General features: G+C 43.1%; 1 protein-coding gene and 1 non-coding gene across 3 annotated transcripts in view; one reads left to right on the forward strand and one right to left on the reverse strand.

The window, feature by feature from the left end:
- Positions 1-1,099: 1,099 nt before the first annotated feature.
- Positions 1,100-15,818, forward strand: part of CNGA3 (cyclic nucleotide gated channel subunit alpha 3) — a 48,800-nt gene continuing 34,081 nt past the window's right edge. Inside the window, exon 1 of one of the 2 annotated variants that reach the window (XM_060608052.2) lies at positions 1,100-1,271. The gene's annotated coding sequence lies outside the window, so the exon portion shown is untranslated. Of the gene's footprint in view, positions 1,272-3,234; positions 4,205-15,818 lie in introns of those variants that run through there. The other variant, XM_060608069.3, reaches the window with a different exon arrangement.
- On the reverse strand, positions 10,765-10,873 carry LOC132673008 (U6 spliceosomal RNA). Its single transcript, XR_009607829.1, has one exon. It is a non-coding gene; the product is annotated as a U6 spliceosomal RNA (small nuclear RNA).

Below are 15,818 nucleotides of genomic sequence, written 5' to 3' on the forward strand. Positions count from 1 at the left end.
TCTAATTCTTTATTTCTCCAGTGAATAATATACACTTGATCTCTCCAAGTGTTGCATGAACTCGAGAACTTAAGCTTTCTAAAGACAATCTGTTCCATGAATACATAATTATTTTAATGTTTATTTATATTTGAGAGAGAGAGAGAGAGACAGAGTGTGAGTGGGGGAGGGGCAGAGAGAGACAGAGACTGAATCCAAAGCAGGCTCCAGGCTCTGAGCTGTCAGCACAGAGCCCCAGGCAGGGCTTTAACCCACGAGCCATGAGATCATGACCTGAGCCAAAGTCTGACACTTAACCAACAAAGCCACCCAGGTTCCCCTTCATGAGTAGATAATTTAATAGATATGTTCAGAAAATATCATAAGTTACAAATCCTCAAAGAAGCCTCTCCTTTTCAGGCTGCTGTGGGATCTGTTCCTGCAGTTTCTTCCCATAAGGGTGTCAGCCATGGGGACCTGGAACCCAAGAGGCTTCCAGACCTTGTCCCAGACAGGAAAGCTGGATTCCTCCTGGGACCTGCTCCTGCAATTCAGGACCAGAGAGTGAAGGGGAGGTGCATTTAGGTTTTCATCCTTGATGAAGAGGTGTGTCCTTAGATATATGCTTTCTGTGGGGAAAGTGAGTCCGGAGAAATGTGGAGGCTTTGTTGTTATTTTCTGCAAAAAGAGTTTAAATTCTTTTGGCTGGATTGGCGAGTTTTAATTTTTAGTTCAGGGAAGCTGGTGGTGTCTGCTGTGGTAGAAGGAAATAAATCTCTGCAAGGAGATATCCCTAAGAGAGATTCGTTTCTAAAACCCTTCCTAAGATTGCAAACAAGTTTAAGGGGATATATATTCCCACCTTTAAACTTCAGACTCCCAGATCTCCGCTGTGTCCTCATCCAGTGTGGATTACATTACTGGTAAAACATCTCAGGAAAGAGTCCAAGGTGGCGGGAAGCTCGCGGTTAGAAGAGTCCAGAGTTGACAGGCAGACTTTCCTGTTTTCTTGCTCCTGGCTCGCCCCCTCTTCCCTTGGAGGGTATGCTGATACGAATGAGCGGCTTCTGCCTCTTCCGGGACCGCCTTTGAGACTCCAGAGCCTCACCTGACTTTCTCAGTGAGAGACAGGGAGGCAACAGACGCCTTCCGCCGTTCGCAGAGGAGGGTCCTGGGGCCGAAGCGTGGGGGAGGGAGCGAGGCCAGAGCTGTTACCCAGAACCCAGAGGGAGCGAGCAGCAGAGACTCTCTGCCAGACAGAGGCGCATCGCGGAGAACTCAAACTTTGTCGGGTAAGGATTTTAGGGTCTCTTGAGCTGGGAGTTTTTAGGGCGCTGGGAGGTCTGCTGGCTCGCTGATTCCATCCAGCCCGGAGATGGATTAAAGAAGTCCGCGCAGGGCAGAGGGGTGGCTGAGCCCAAGTGCAGGCGCGGCGCTGTCCGCAGCCCCCGGTGCTGAAACGGGCTGCTTCTGGGCGCGCGAGAAAGGGGCCTGCCCCGGCATCTGTTCCCAACCCCGGCACGCACACACTCCTCCAGCCGAAATCACAGGACAAAGCTCTCCGCTGTGCCCAAGTCCATCACACTCCTTACACTCACATCCGGCGGCCGCGCTGGGCCGATTCGGGCTGAGCCGTCGGGGCAGGAGGCAGAAGGAGCTGGACTGTCTCCCGCTAGAGACAGGAAGGGAGTCTGGCCACGATACTACCCTGGAGACACCTCCCTAAGACACCCTGTAACCCAGATGCCTGGCCACGCGCCTTCATGGCAGCCTGTCCTGGAAGAGGCTCTCTGGCCGCCTCGTTTCTGCGGCTTCAGATCTGGGACTAGAGCAGAGTCTCTCCGAGTATGCGCCAGGCGTGGGGCAGTTATGTCCATGGGCTTGGAAGGAGCAGGAGCTAGGGAGGTCAGCAGACTGGGGTTGAGGGACTGCCTCCGCTAGACCCAACTCAGCGTTGGGGATCCAAAGAGACATGTGGCTGAGGAGGAGGCAAAGAGTTCATATTATTTAGTGAAGTGAGCAGTCACTGTTTCTATTCTATTCTTTCTTCCTTTTTTATTTTTTATTTTTTTTTAATGATGGACTCGTAATCTACAATCTTGGCCAGTCGGTGCTTGGGGGCTTAGTGTTTAGGTATGGAGGAGAAGGGGCAGCAGGCTCTCTGATCCCTTGCAATCCCCTAACCGGATAATCATATGGGCTCTCTGTCCTCGTCCTCAAGCTTTTCTCCTCAGCTCAGCTTCCACCCCCACCTCCAACACCAGAGGGGGCTAAGCCAGCTGGTCCTTGCTCTGGCCATCCCAGCAATCTCTGGCAAGGGCTGGACTAGGTAACTAGGGGGATGGAGGGGTGTTTCATTTTTCTCCCCTTGTAATTCCTCAATTCATAACTGCCCTACTTTATGCTGTTGTCGAGATTTTAAACTTTGTCATTCTAAAGTGGCTATCTCCAGCTAGACATGAAATGTGGAGGAGGATGAAAGGAGGGAAGAGCAGAAAGGATCCGAAATCCCCCCCTGGGCCACTGGCCATGGGTCCAGCGCCTCCAATATGCAGTTTACTTGCTCAGGACTCCCAATGGGAGTGCTGCCACCTCTCTCCTGGAAAGGAGAGACTTTATGGTGGATGCTCCTCACCAAATCTTTCAGACGGGCAAACTGGGGTCAGTCCTTGGCACCCCAGACTAGTGGGCAGTTGCCCCTCCACCTGGGTTCAATCTCCCTCCTAGAGTGGGCTGTACAGACCCCTAACTTTATGGACAGTCTGCCAGCAACTACCCACCCCCCCCCCCCCCGCCTTCCCTCGGCATACGCGCGTGCGTGCACACACACACACACACACACACACACACTTTCATTCATAAAACCCAGTAACAACATCATTGTCTGGGCACGGAGTCACATACTCCCTCTGAGAAATCATTGGAGGGGGCAGTGAAGAGTTGGTCCTGTGAGAAAGGAGGTGACTACTATTGCCATTGCTCTCTGTACCAGGTCTTGTATGACAAAGTCATGGATTCTTGAAAATTCTGCCAGGCCAGGGAACCCCATTGGGATTTCGCTGAGCTGGTGGGAGCTCCTTTGGCAGGAATGGGACCCTTTCTTCACATGAACACCCAAGCACATGCACTTTTCCTCCTCAGCCTCTGTTCAGCTGTAAATGGGGTCCTTGCTGGGTGCAGGATGCCAGGATAGAGTGAATGGCTGCTCTGTGGGTAACTGACTGGTCAGAGCAAAATCTCAGTCACTTTAGGTGGGACTTTGGCCAGGACTGCATGTGCCCCATGCCTTTGATATGCCCTTTTTTTGCCTTTTCTGTCCTCATTCACTATCTGCCAGCAGTTGCTCTGCCTGGTTAATAATGGTTGCCATGGTGACCAATCTCCCATCGCCATGGTACCTAGGAGGTAAACAGTTGGAAGCTGTAGAGGCTCTTCCTTAACTCCCCCAAACTGTGCAGGAGCTGTGGGTTTCCTGGAGGAGTGGGGAGAAGGATGGCAATGACCAGGGTGAAGACCCCCCCACACACACACACACAAACACATATTCATGCCCTGCCTAGAGGCCTCTTCACCTGAAATCTTCTCTAATCCCTGCCAACCACTGTGCCCTCCAGGTTCAGAGGGGTCAAGCTTTTATTCTCCATGCCCAACTGCATACACTGAGACCAAGGGGTAAATGGTTTTCCCTCTGACCTAATTACTATCAGGTGCACACTACTCCTGAGTACAAATCACAAGGCTAAGTCCAGTGGGAGATAGAATTACTTAAACAAACACAGTCCATGCTCTCTGGACACCACAGTGTAGTGTGGGAGACAAGCCCTTACATTTTCTGTTAGCTGGGCTCTGCTCTGGGCTGAAATAGAGGTAATAATAATGCCCAGAAAGTAGAGAGAGGTGCGAGTGACTGACTCCCAGGGGAGGACATACAGGAGTTGAAACTTAAAGGATGATAGGAATTTCAACTGGCAAGAAAGAGGGAAAACCTCTCTCTAAGCAGAGGGATGAGTAGGACCAAAGGTGTGTGGAGTCATCAGGAGAGGGTAGGTCCTACTCTGGTAACATACAGAACCTCTCAGGGGCTAGCCCATTCATCGCTTATGCAATTTCTGAGGTTAGGAGGAACTGGGGGACTCTGCATCATGGGACAAGTCCACTGGCCAGAGCCTGTTATTCAGTCCTCACCTGGCCTGGAAGGGACACCGAGAAATACAGGAAGCCAAAGGTGAGATTGGGTGAGCCTGACAATAGGAGGGACAAGAAAATTCATGACACGCTTCAGGAAAGCATGAGTAATTTGGTTTGAATGGAGCTACCCCTTTAGGCCGATAAGATCCAGGTTATGAAAACTCGTGAATGTTAGGTTAAGACTGCATGCTGGAGAAAACAGGCAATCTCTGAAAGTTTGAGTTATGTGATTCAAACTACCTTTTATAAAACCCTGATGTTAGTGCAGAAGATTCATTCATTCAGTCAGTCATTCCATACCCACTGAGAACCTCCTAAGTGCCAAGCCTTGGATGGATTACAGACGTGAGACAATTATTTCAACAATCCTGGGGAGGGAGGCCAGGGTCTGGACAGAGTGGGGGAAGAAGAGGCCAGGATGCCCACCCTCGCTTCATTTCTGGATTAGTGAATGACTGAGTGGAAGGGGACACAGGGGACAGATAGTAGGTGATGTAAGTGACAGGACTTGGGGATTTGTGATCTGGGGAAGTGAGGAAGAAGGAGGAGTGGAGGCTCTTGCTGGGTCATCGGTTGGCTTGGGTGTCATCCGTGGTGTTGGCAAGACAAGGCTCAGGGGAGAGAGGGAAATTTTGAGGTAGTTGGGCTAGTGCCATTCAGTATAGTTTTGTACCAATGACACTCTTCCATGGCTATGCCACACCCTCACACACTGCACCCTGGACTTCATCTAGTCCCCACAGCACTTTATTTGCCCTCTTTTGCAGATTTCACACATTCCCTCTCTCTTGCATTATAACAATGCTCTGTAGGGGTTAAATTCAAACAGGCTTTTGTTTGCGTGTTCTGCCACTAGATGACTTTGAACAAGTTATTCAACCATTCGGAGTCTCAGTTTCTTCATATGTAAATTGCAAGTAATGGTTATAATACCTGCTTCAGTGGGTTGTTGGGAGGAGTAAGTGAAGGTAATTGGAGTGAATTCCTGGGCACAGCACCTGTACAATGATTGATCAAAGTTAGATATGAACATCTTATTATTTTTCATAATGACAGCATATTACTTTTATAATCACATCACAAAAATTAATTTAAAAAAACAACAGTTTACCTCTGTGCCCACAGCTAGGCTCGGTGAAACAGGTCCTTGGGGAGGGAAGGGAGGTTCCTTGCCTGGCCTTATTTGCCCTGGCCAACAAGTGTGTGTGTGTGTGTGTGTGTGTGTGTGTGTGTGTGTGTGTGTGTGTGTGTTGGGGGCGGGGGGGAGACGGAATTCTGAGGAGAGCATTTATAGGGCTGGCTACAGACATATGGGTTCTCCAGCTCTAGCAACATCTGGAAAGCAGTTACATTCTCTTGGAATCTCAATCTGAGCAGCTGAATCTTATTGCAAATCACTTAGAAACTGAATACACTTAAAGTGGAGGAGGAAACCAGAGTCCCCATTAATTCCGAGTCATCTCTGCAGAAGACCAAGACACTTTCTAGGCATGAGACAGGCCTCTCTCTGTCTGGTGGTTGAGTAACATAATTTATAACCTTGTTACAAATTCTGATCCTTTCATCCCAAATCTCTTCCTGTTCTTGGGAACAATGTTAATTTTTTCTCAGACAGGAATTGAAAATCTGCACCTGGCGTATGCAAACTTGCCTTTGTTTGCGTTATAAAAATTCATAGAGTTCAGAAGAGAGAGAAATCCACCTCATGGCCACTCAAAGGTTTCTTTGGAAAGCCAGACACAACAACCTTAACTCAAACTCTCTCTTCATATCTTGGTGTGGGGACATTCATGGGTTTGCCTATCCTCCACTCTGCAGAAAGGGGAGAACATGAATTCTGAACTCCATTTCCCCTCATCACCTCAAAGCTCAATTTGAGCTTCTGGATACACCCTCATGGTCTAAGACCTGAGCTGCCCTTTTGGCTCTTTATCGGGAAGATGGAGGCGGCTTTGATACCTACCAGTCCCAGAAATTGGGCTTGTTTCTTGAGAGGCAGGAGATTGAATTTGTAGGCTCTAGGACTCAATTGCCTGCTATAGTCCTAACTGTGTGAAACGTGCACCTTGGCTTACTCAACTGTACGATAGGGATAATAACTTACCTCGTAGGGTGATTGTGGGGATTAAATGAGTTTGTCCATGTGAAGCATGTGAAACTGTGGATCAGTGCTTGGCATAGTGTGAGCCCTCAACAATGTGACCAATATCATTATTATTAATGTGATATTTTGACATTTCTCCCCTTTATTACACTTATATTTTGCGAGTTTCTTATAGCAGATATTGTTAGTTTTACATTTTAAAAGCAGCTTTGCTATTATATTTAACATTACTTTTTTAGAATTAGTTCATAGGCCATAAAAGTCATCCATTTAAAGTATACATTTCAGTGCTTTTTAGTAATCTTCACAGTGGTGCAGTCATCGCCACAATATAATTTTAAAACACCTCCAAAAGAAACCCTGTAGCTATTAGCAGTCACTCTTTTTTCTCGCCACCCCCTATCCCAACCCTTTCCCCAAGCAACCACTAATCTACTTTCTATCCCAGTGAATTTGCCAATTCCACATTTCACATAAATGGAATGATACAACATGTGGCTTTTTGTGTCTCGCTTCTTCCACTTAACATAATGCTTTCAAGGTTCATCCATGTTGTAGCATGTATCAGTATTTTGTTCATTTTCATTACCAAATAACAGTTCACTATGTATATATACCACATTTTGTTTATCCAGTTAGCTGATGGACATTTAGGTTGTTTCCACTTTGGGGCTATTATGAATAATGCTGCTATGAATATTCATGCATAAGTTGTTGTGTGGATATATGTTTTCCTTTCTCTTAGGTATATCCTTAAGAGTAGAATTATTGGGTCATATGGCAACTATGTTCAGCATTTTGAGGAATTGCCCCACTGTTTTCCAAAGTGACTGTACACTTACATTCTTACCAGTAGTGTATGAGGATTCCAGTTTCTCCATATCTTTACTAACCCTTGTTATTGTCTGTATTTCTATTATAGCCATTGTAGTTGGTATGCAGAGGTATCTCATCATAGTTTTGATTTGCATTTCCCCATGATTAAATATGCTTATAATCATGTGCTTGTTGGCCATGTATCTTCTTCAGAGACATGCCTATTCAAATCCTCTTCCCAATATTTAATTAGCTTGTCTTTTTATTATTGAGTTGTAACTGTTCTTTATATATTCTTTATATATATATGCCTTACCAATACATGATTTTAAAATATTTTCTCCCATTCTATGGGTTGTCTTTTTACTTTCTTGATGGTGTCATTTGATGCAGAGGTTTTTTATTCTGATGGAGTATAATGTATTGTTTTTCTCTTTTCATTTATGCTTTTGGTGTCATATCTATGAAACCATTGCCTAACCCAAGGCCATGAAGATTGTGTTTTATTCTAGGAATTCTATAGTTTTGGCCCTTACATGTAAGCCTATGATCCATTTTGAGTTCATTTTTGTGTATGGTGTATATTCTTTTGCATATGGATATTCAGTTTTTCCAGCATTTGTTAAGAAGACTATTCTTTTTTCCATTGATTTCCAATTGATTGTAAATGTGGGAATTATTTCTGGACTCTGAATTCTATTCCATTAATCTATATACCTATCCTTATTCCAGAACCACACTATCTTGATTTTTATAGCTTTGTAATAGGTTTTGAAATCTGAAAGTGTGAGTTCTCCAACTTTGTTCTTCTTTTTCAAGATTTCAAGATTGTTTGGCTATTTGTGTCCCTTGAATTTCCATGTAAATTTAGGATCAGCTTGTCAATTTCTGCAAAAACTCCAGCAGGGATTTTGATAAGGATTGCACTGAATCTGTGGATAATTTGGAGAGTAAACACCATATTAATAATATTAATCCTTCCAATCTATGAGCAGAAAATATCTTTCCAATTGTTTATATCTTCAATTTCTTTCAACAATGTTTCATAGTTTTCAGTGTACAAATCTTTAATTTCCTAGGTTAAATTTCCTAGGTGTTTTGTTCTTTTATGCTGCTATTATAAATGGGATTGTTGGGGCACCTGAGTTGATTGAACATCCGACTATGGCTCAGGACATGATCTCACTGTTCGTGAGTTTGAGCCCTGAGTTGGGCTTTGCACTGACAGTACAGAGCCTGGTTGGGATTCTCTTTCTTCTCTCTTTCTGCCCCTCCCCACTTGCATGCTCTATCTCAAAATAAATAAACTTAAAAAATGGGATTGTTGTCTTAACTTCATTTGTATTATTATTCAATGCTAATGTATAGAAATACATTTGATTTCTGTATGCTGACTTGTATACTGCCACACTACTAATCTTATTTATTAATTCTAATAGTTTTTTGGTGGATTACTTAAGATTTCCGATATACCAGATCATGTCATCTGCAAATAGAGATAATTTTACTTTTTCTTTTCCAATCTGGATGCTTTTATTTGTTTTGTTTTGTTTTTTCCTGTCTAATTGCCCTGGTTAGCAGTACAATGTTGCATGGAGGTGATAAGAGTGAATATCTTTGTCCTGTTCCTGATTTTAGGGGAAAGCATTCAGTCTTGCACCTTTAACTGTGACATTAGCTGTGGTTTTGTCAAGATGCCCTTTGTCAGTTTAAGGAAATTTCCTTTTGTTCTTACTTTGTTGATTGTTTTTATCATGAAAGCATGTTGGATTTTGTCATATGATTTTCTTATGTCTATTGCACTCATCATGTAGTTTTTGCCATTTAATTAATATGGTGTATTACATTGGTCGATTTTGGGTGTTAGATCAACTTTGCATTCTTGGGACACATATCACTTAATCATGATATGTGACTAGATTTTTGTTCGCTAGTATTTTGTTGAGGATCTTTACATCATAATGTAATTTTCAAAGTGCCCTCTCATATAAGTTCTGATATTCAAGTTATGTTGTACCACGTCCAGAGAATTTTGACATTATAGAGTTTTGTCATTTCTGCTTTTGGAGCTCTAGAATGTTTTTATTTCTTCCAATAGGATCACATTCATGCACAAACAATGAGAGGACCTTTAGACACAATATTTGCATTCTACAGTTCTGTTCCATCATGAAACTTTTGAAATGGAAGGACCTTTCATGATCAACTGGGCCTTGGTTTTCAGCTCTGTTCCACAGAGTTCCCTAAGGTTTTCTGTGCACACTTTAAGTTTCTTTATGTATATTTAAATAATTAAAGAATCCAAATAAAGATAACATTGACATGTGCCCCCTACCAAATTTTTTTAAATTTTTTTTCATGTTTTTACTTATTTTTGAAGGAGAGAGAAACAGAGCATGAGCGGGGGAAGGAGGAGGGGCAGAGAGGGTGGAAGGCACAGAATTCAAAGCAGGCTCCAGGCTCCGGGCTGTCAACACAGAGTCTGACACGGGGCTCGAACTCACCAACTGCAAGATCATGACCTGAGCCCAAGTCAGATGCTTAACCAACTGAGCCACCCAGGTGCCCATCCCTACTAAATTTTAATATACTGGAAATCATGGTCAAAATTAACTTGTGTCCCACTGATTGTCTTTTTTTTTTTAGAGAGAGAGAGAGAGAGAAAGAGAGAGAGAGGATGAATCACAAGCAGGCTCCATGCCCAGCACAGAGCCTGATGTGAGGCTCAATCCCACAACACTGAGATCATGACCTGAGCCAAAATCAAGAGTCAGAGGCTCAAATGATTGAGCCACCCAGGGAACCCATGTCTTTATTTTTTAATTGAAGTGTAGTTGATCCACAATGTTACATTAGCTTCAGGTGTACAGCATAACAATTTGACAACTCTATACATTATGTGATGCCCACCACAAGTGTAACATCATCTGTCACCATACTACACTAGTATAGTATTATTGACTATAGTCCCTATGCTTTACCTTTTATCCCCATGACTTATTCATTCCATAACTGGAAGACTATATCTTCTACTCCCCTTCACCCATTTTGCCACCCCCCACCAACCATCAGTTTTTCTCTGTATTTATGGGTCTCTTTCTATTTTTTTGTTTGTTTTTTGATTCCACATGTAAGTGAAATCATATGATATTTGTCTTTCTCTTTCTTTTTTTTCAATTTTTTAAATATGAAATTTATTGTCAAATTGGTTTCCATATAACACTGAGTGCTCATCCCAACAGGTGCCTTCCTCAATGCCCATCACCCACTTTCCCCTCCCTCCCACCCCCCATCAACCCTCGGTTTATTCTCAGTCTGTAAGAGTCTATTATGGTTTGCCTCCCTCTCTCTAACTTTTTTTTCCCTTCCCCTCCCCCATGGTCTTCTGTCAAGTTTCTCAGGATCCACATAAGAGTGAAAAACATATGGTATCTGTCTTTCTCTGTATGACTTATTTCACTTAGCATAACACTCTCCAGTTCCATCCATGTTGCTACAAAAGGCCAGATTTCATTCTTTCTCACTGCTGAGTAGTATTCCATTGTGTATATAAACTACAACTTCTTTATCCACTCATCAGCTGATGGGCATTTAGGCTCTTTCCATAATTTGGCTATTGTCAAAAGTGTGGCTATGAACATTGGGGTACAAGTGCCCCTATGCATCAGCACTCCTGTATCCCTTGGGTAAATTCCTAGCAAACTTGCATGTCATCCTTGCACAGGGGCCATGCTAATCTTCTCTGTATCATGCCAATTTTGGTATATGTGCTGCCAAAGTGAGCACTATCTTTCTTATTTCATTTAGTATAATACCCTTGATGTCCATCCATGTTGTCACAAATGGCAAGATCTCATTTTTTAAGACTGAATAATATTCTGCATCTTCTTTGCCCATTCATCTATTGATGGACACATAGGTTGCTTCCTTATCCTGGCCATCGTATATAATGCAGTGAACATAGGGGTGCATAGATCTTTTTGAATTAGTATTTTCACTTTTGGAAAGGAAGTAAACACTCACTAATTATCTTTATAAATGTTTTCAAGTACATTTATTTTTAAAATTTTTTAACATTTATTTATTTTTGAGAGACAGAGAATGAATGGGGGAGGAGCAGAGAGAGGGAGACACAGAATCTGAAGCAGGCTCTAGGCTCTGAGATGTCAGCACAGAGCCCGACATGGGGCTCAAACCCACGAACTGTGAGATCATCACCTGAGCTGAAATCGGCAGCTTAACCAACTGACCCAGGCGCCCCTCAAATACATTTAAATAAAATATATACGTAAATGCTTTATTCATTGGGTTTCTGTGGAAAATTTCATTTGCAATAAGTCCATGTTCATCAATGTATAAAGAAACTAAAATGCTGGTCACTTGCCCAAATTGTAGGCTGAGCTAAGAAGAGATCCAGCTTTTCTTTCTCTCAGTACAGTGTCCTTGACCACCTATATTGTCTTTCCAATGCCACTTGTCTCAAACAAAAGGTATTTTACTAGTGCTTTCCCCCTACATAAGCCTAGGGCTGCTTAAAAATACACAACCCTCATCATTGCCTATAGTAATGTCTGTTCTGTCCTTTGTGTTTGTTCTGTGGACTGGTTCACAGGTCTCAGAGTGATTAAGTGGCTTAGCATTGGATATTTTCCTTTCATCCTGCAGTTTCCAGATGAGATAGGGGAAGAAGGGAGAGGCAATCCAACTTTGGACGAAGTTCCAAGACTTGTAGATCCTGTGGGAGTTATTGACTTATCTTTGGCTTTTAATTTGACAAAGTGAGCCTGTCCAACTTCACATTACTGAGAATTTGCTGAATGCTTTTGCCCAAGTGATGCTGAGAAAGTTGAGTTGTGGAGAACTGAAATGAATGAAACCCAGAGAGATATTACTTCTGAGAAGATTGAAGACCTTAGGTGGTAAAAGTGATCTGTCTCAGCTGGAGAAAATGCAGGCTTGTGCCCAGTGTGCCTGTCCATCAGACTGTGGGGCTGTCCTCTGGTTGGGGTTGTCTTTTTGACATGGCTTTGTTCTAGACTCGGTTTCTCACTAATGGAACCTTCCAGCCCCTGGCTGCATAGATGTCATAACCAAAGACAATGATAACTCAGATAACCTCCAGTGAGTCAGAGGAGTATGCATCTTGGGCTCTTGGCACCTCTCTATTGTCTCAGCTGCATTTAAGTCTTGGGAAATGATAAGGTTTCAAATGACACAAATTGAACCAGGACTGGTATTCATGTTTAAGCCATAATAGAAAAGGACACAACATGGACAATTTTTTTTTTTTAGTATAGTTAGTCATCGTAAGTGGGGACCAAGATTTTTTTCCAGGAGCACATTTTAGTTTAGAAGAAAGGGCTTTACATGTTTTGACCTCCTTTGTTGCTTACTTGCTTTCTCCCTTATAAAGTCCCATCCATTTCTAAACAAGACAGAAATGTTCAGTGTGACTCATTCACAGAGCATTGTGAGAATCAAGTGAGTTAGTACACATTTAAAGTTATTAGAACAGTACCATGCAGAGTGTAAATGCTCAGCAAATATACTGCCATTATTAGTGTCCTCATTGCAAGTACTCACCTGTTACTCCATTTATGCCACCCAATTTGATTACCCACTATGTGTATATATGCTGGTGTTTAGGAGAATAAAATATTTTTTAAGTAAAAGAAAATAGTTCTAGCCCTTAAATCTTTTGGAGTTAATAAAGGAATGAGAAAAGTATGAGAACAACTGGAGTACAGGTGAGGTATGTTAGATTCCTGACCTACCTAGGTGTCCAGGCCAAGAGCAAAGGAGGTTAAAGGTAGGCACCAGAGCACAGATATCACAATCAAATTCTTAATCGTGCACAGCACAATGGCCAACACATGGTAAATGTTAAATAACATGAAATAATGCCCCTCATGAGAAGCCTCCTCAGACCTCGGTGGTACCTGAGGCAGAATTAGTGCCTCCTCCTTCCATACTGCTCCCCACCATGCCTCTATCTCTATTTCAGCACCTCTGTATTCTACCCCCCTCCCTGTTTCCATTCGTGTTTCCCCCATGCAGTTTTGTGTTTCAAAGACAGAGACCTATCTTCCTCTTCTTCATAATCTTCAGGGCCAAGTATGATGCCTGGGACATGGAAGGAGTCAGTAAGTGTGTTGGGGGGAAGAAAACATGCTGGATTTAGTAATGTTGTTAAAAAAGAGAGAGAGAGAATTGTCTGAAGTGATGTGTTGTTAGTTCCTCAGTCAAGCCCCAGAAAACTCACATTTGTTTGAGAGATGCTCACAAATCACTCTTAGACTCACACCTAAGATCCACTTCAAGGTCACCCTGGTAGTTGGCAGGACACATCTTCTTCCTGTGCTTGAAAATTAAAATTTTATTTGTGCATTTCTAATATCCTGCAGCGGGTGTGATAAACAAAAGAAAGCACTACATGGGTTTCAGGGTCAGACAGACCTAAGCCTGCATTTCCTCATCTGCAAAACCAGTGTTACTATTTATTACCTTTTGGGTCTCTTGAGGATTAATGAGTAATGGACATGCAAGTGCCTCACACTCAGGGGGCCCTGGCTGGGTGGCAGTTTTCATTTTCAACAGGCGCCTCAGGATCACTGATTGTAATTTCATGATCTCATCTGTGAGTTCTAGAGTTTGTCTGGGCCAGGAAATGTGAAAATTCACAGGGCAGTTGGGGAATCACTTAGGATGTTATGACTTAAAAACTGGTAAACAAGGGGAAAAGAATTGTTTATTCCGCAATTCCTCTATGAACGGTACCACTGAACAGCCAAATAAGTTACATTTTATTTAAGAATATGTCAGCTAATCGCTGAAGAAGAAATGATAGAATGTCACCAATTTGCAACTCGTAATGAAAGCATATGTCCAGGCAATAATCATCAATGGCTGCTAACATCACACAAAGAAATATTCTTGCGAAAAAAAATTGAACCCAAATTTGACCATATCTCTGAGTGCAACTACCAGTTTACAGAAAACATCGTCAAGTTGGAATTGGCAAAAAATTCATACTATAGCAAACTCGGGAGTACAATTATGTTTTTTCCACAATGAGGAAGAAGAGAAATGCATGCAAAACTTTAAAAAGTACCAATCAGCAATCAGAACATGTGGGCCTTATTTGGATCCTTATTTTTTTTTTTTTAATTTATTTTTTGGGACAGAGAGAGACAAAGCATGAACGGGTGAGGGGCAGAGAGAGAGGGAGACACAGAATCGGAAACAGGCTCCAGGCTCCGAGCCATCAGCCCAGAGCCTGATGCGGGGCTCGAACTCACGGACCGCGAGATCGTGACCTGGCTGAAGTCGGACGCTTAACCGACTACGCCACCCAGGCGCCCCGGATCCTTATTTTTAAAGTAATTTTTTTAAAAAAGACAACCATTGTGGAGCCTGAGGGGCTCAGTCTGTTAAGTGTCCAACTTCGGCTCAGGTCATGATCTCACAGTTCATGGGTTCGAACCCCGTGTCGGGCTCTGTGCTGACAGCTCAGAGCCTGGAGCATGCTTCAGATTCTGTGTCTCCCTCTCTCTCTGCCCTTCCCCTGTTCACACTCTGTCTCCCTCTCTCTCTATCTCTCAGCAATAAATAAACATTTTTTTTTAATTTTTAAAAGAATGATTAAAAAAAGACAATGCTTATGATGTTTATAAACAATTGGGAAAAAATGATCTTATGACCTATCTTAAGCAAACATTTTCCTTTAATGACACACATTTTTCCCTGTCCTACCCTTCAGGGGCCCAAACCAGGAGTACATATAACCCACTTACCATTTACCTAAATATCTAAAAAAAAAAAAGAAAAAGAAATTCTCTTAGCTGAGGTAATCACCTCCTCCTACAAAAACAAAACAAAACAAAACAAACAAACAAACAAAAAACAAAAGCCACTTCCCAAACCCAGAACCTTGGACAAGATCATGTAAGCAGACAGTTCATTTAGGGAGTGATTCCAAGGAAGAGAAGTGGAAGTCTCAGAAAAAAAAAACAAGGGAGGAAGGGAAATCCAGTGCAAGTGTACATTATCAAACCGATCACCACTCTGGGCAACTGACTTGATCCTTCCAGGGCTTCTCCAAAGAGCCATGGAGAGAACCACTGAATTATCTTCCTGAGGAATAGAAGATAGAACCAGGGAATATTTACCCCTGGTTCCTGGGTTCTGTTAGTCAAGGGTTGTCCAAGGCAGGGTTACCTCTCTAGCACCTCTGGGTTTGCATGTTTGTCAGAATGGCAAGAGCATCCTACCATATGTTCTCTGGGGGAAATAGGGAAGCCCCAGGAAAGAAGGTGAGCAATCCACAGTGTAGCTGAGGCAAGGTGCTGCTGGGTGACCCTGCACGCAGCTGGTTTCCATAGCAACAGCTGGACTGAAAACGGTCAAGAAGGGTGTGAGGTAGAGGGCTAGATATGACTGTGACAGGGATCGGGGTAGTACACTGTTGAATCAAACATGCCCTGTCCTCCCATCTTAAAAAAATCACTTTCACAATGACCAGGAGACCAGATTCATATAGAGTTCTTAGACCCTTTTGAGTTCAGCCTCAGAACATGGTGGCATGGGGAGATTTGATCTCTGGTCCACCATCCATGGCCTGCCTCCTTCTCTGCCTGCTCTGTGTCCACCCCATGTCACAAGGGGCCTTTCACACATGTGTGTGAACACCCTGTCCATACTTCTGGCCTCTACTCACTCCTCCCTCCAAACA

Source organism: Panthera onca, chromosome A3 (assembly GCF_046562875.1).
Source record: "Panthera onca isolate mPanOnc1 chromosome A3, mPanOnc1 haplotype 2, whole genome shotgun sequence".
NCBI lineage: Eukaryota > Metazoa > Chordata > Mammalia > Carnivora > Felidae > Panthera > Panthera onca.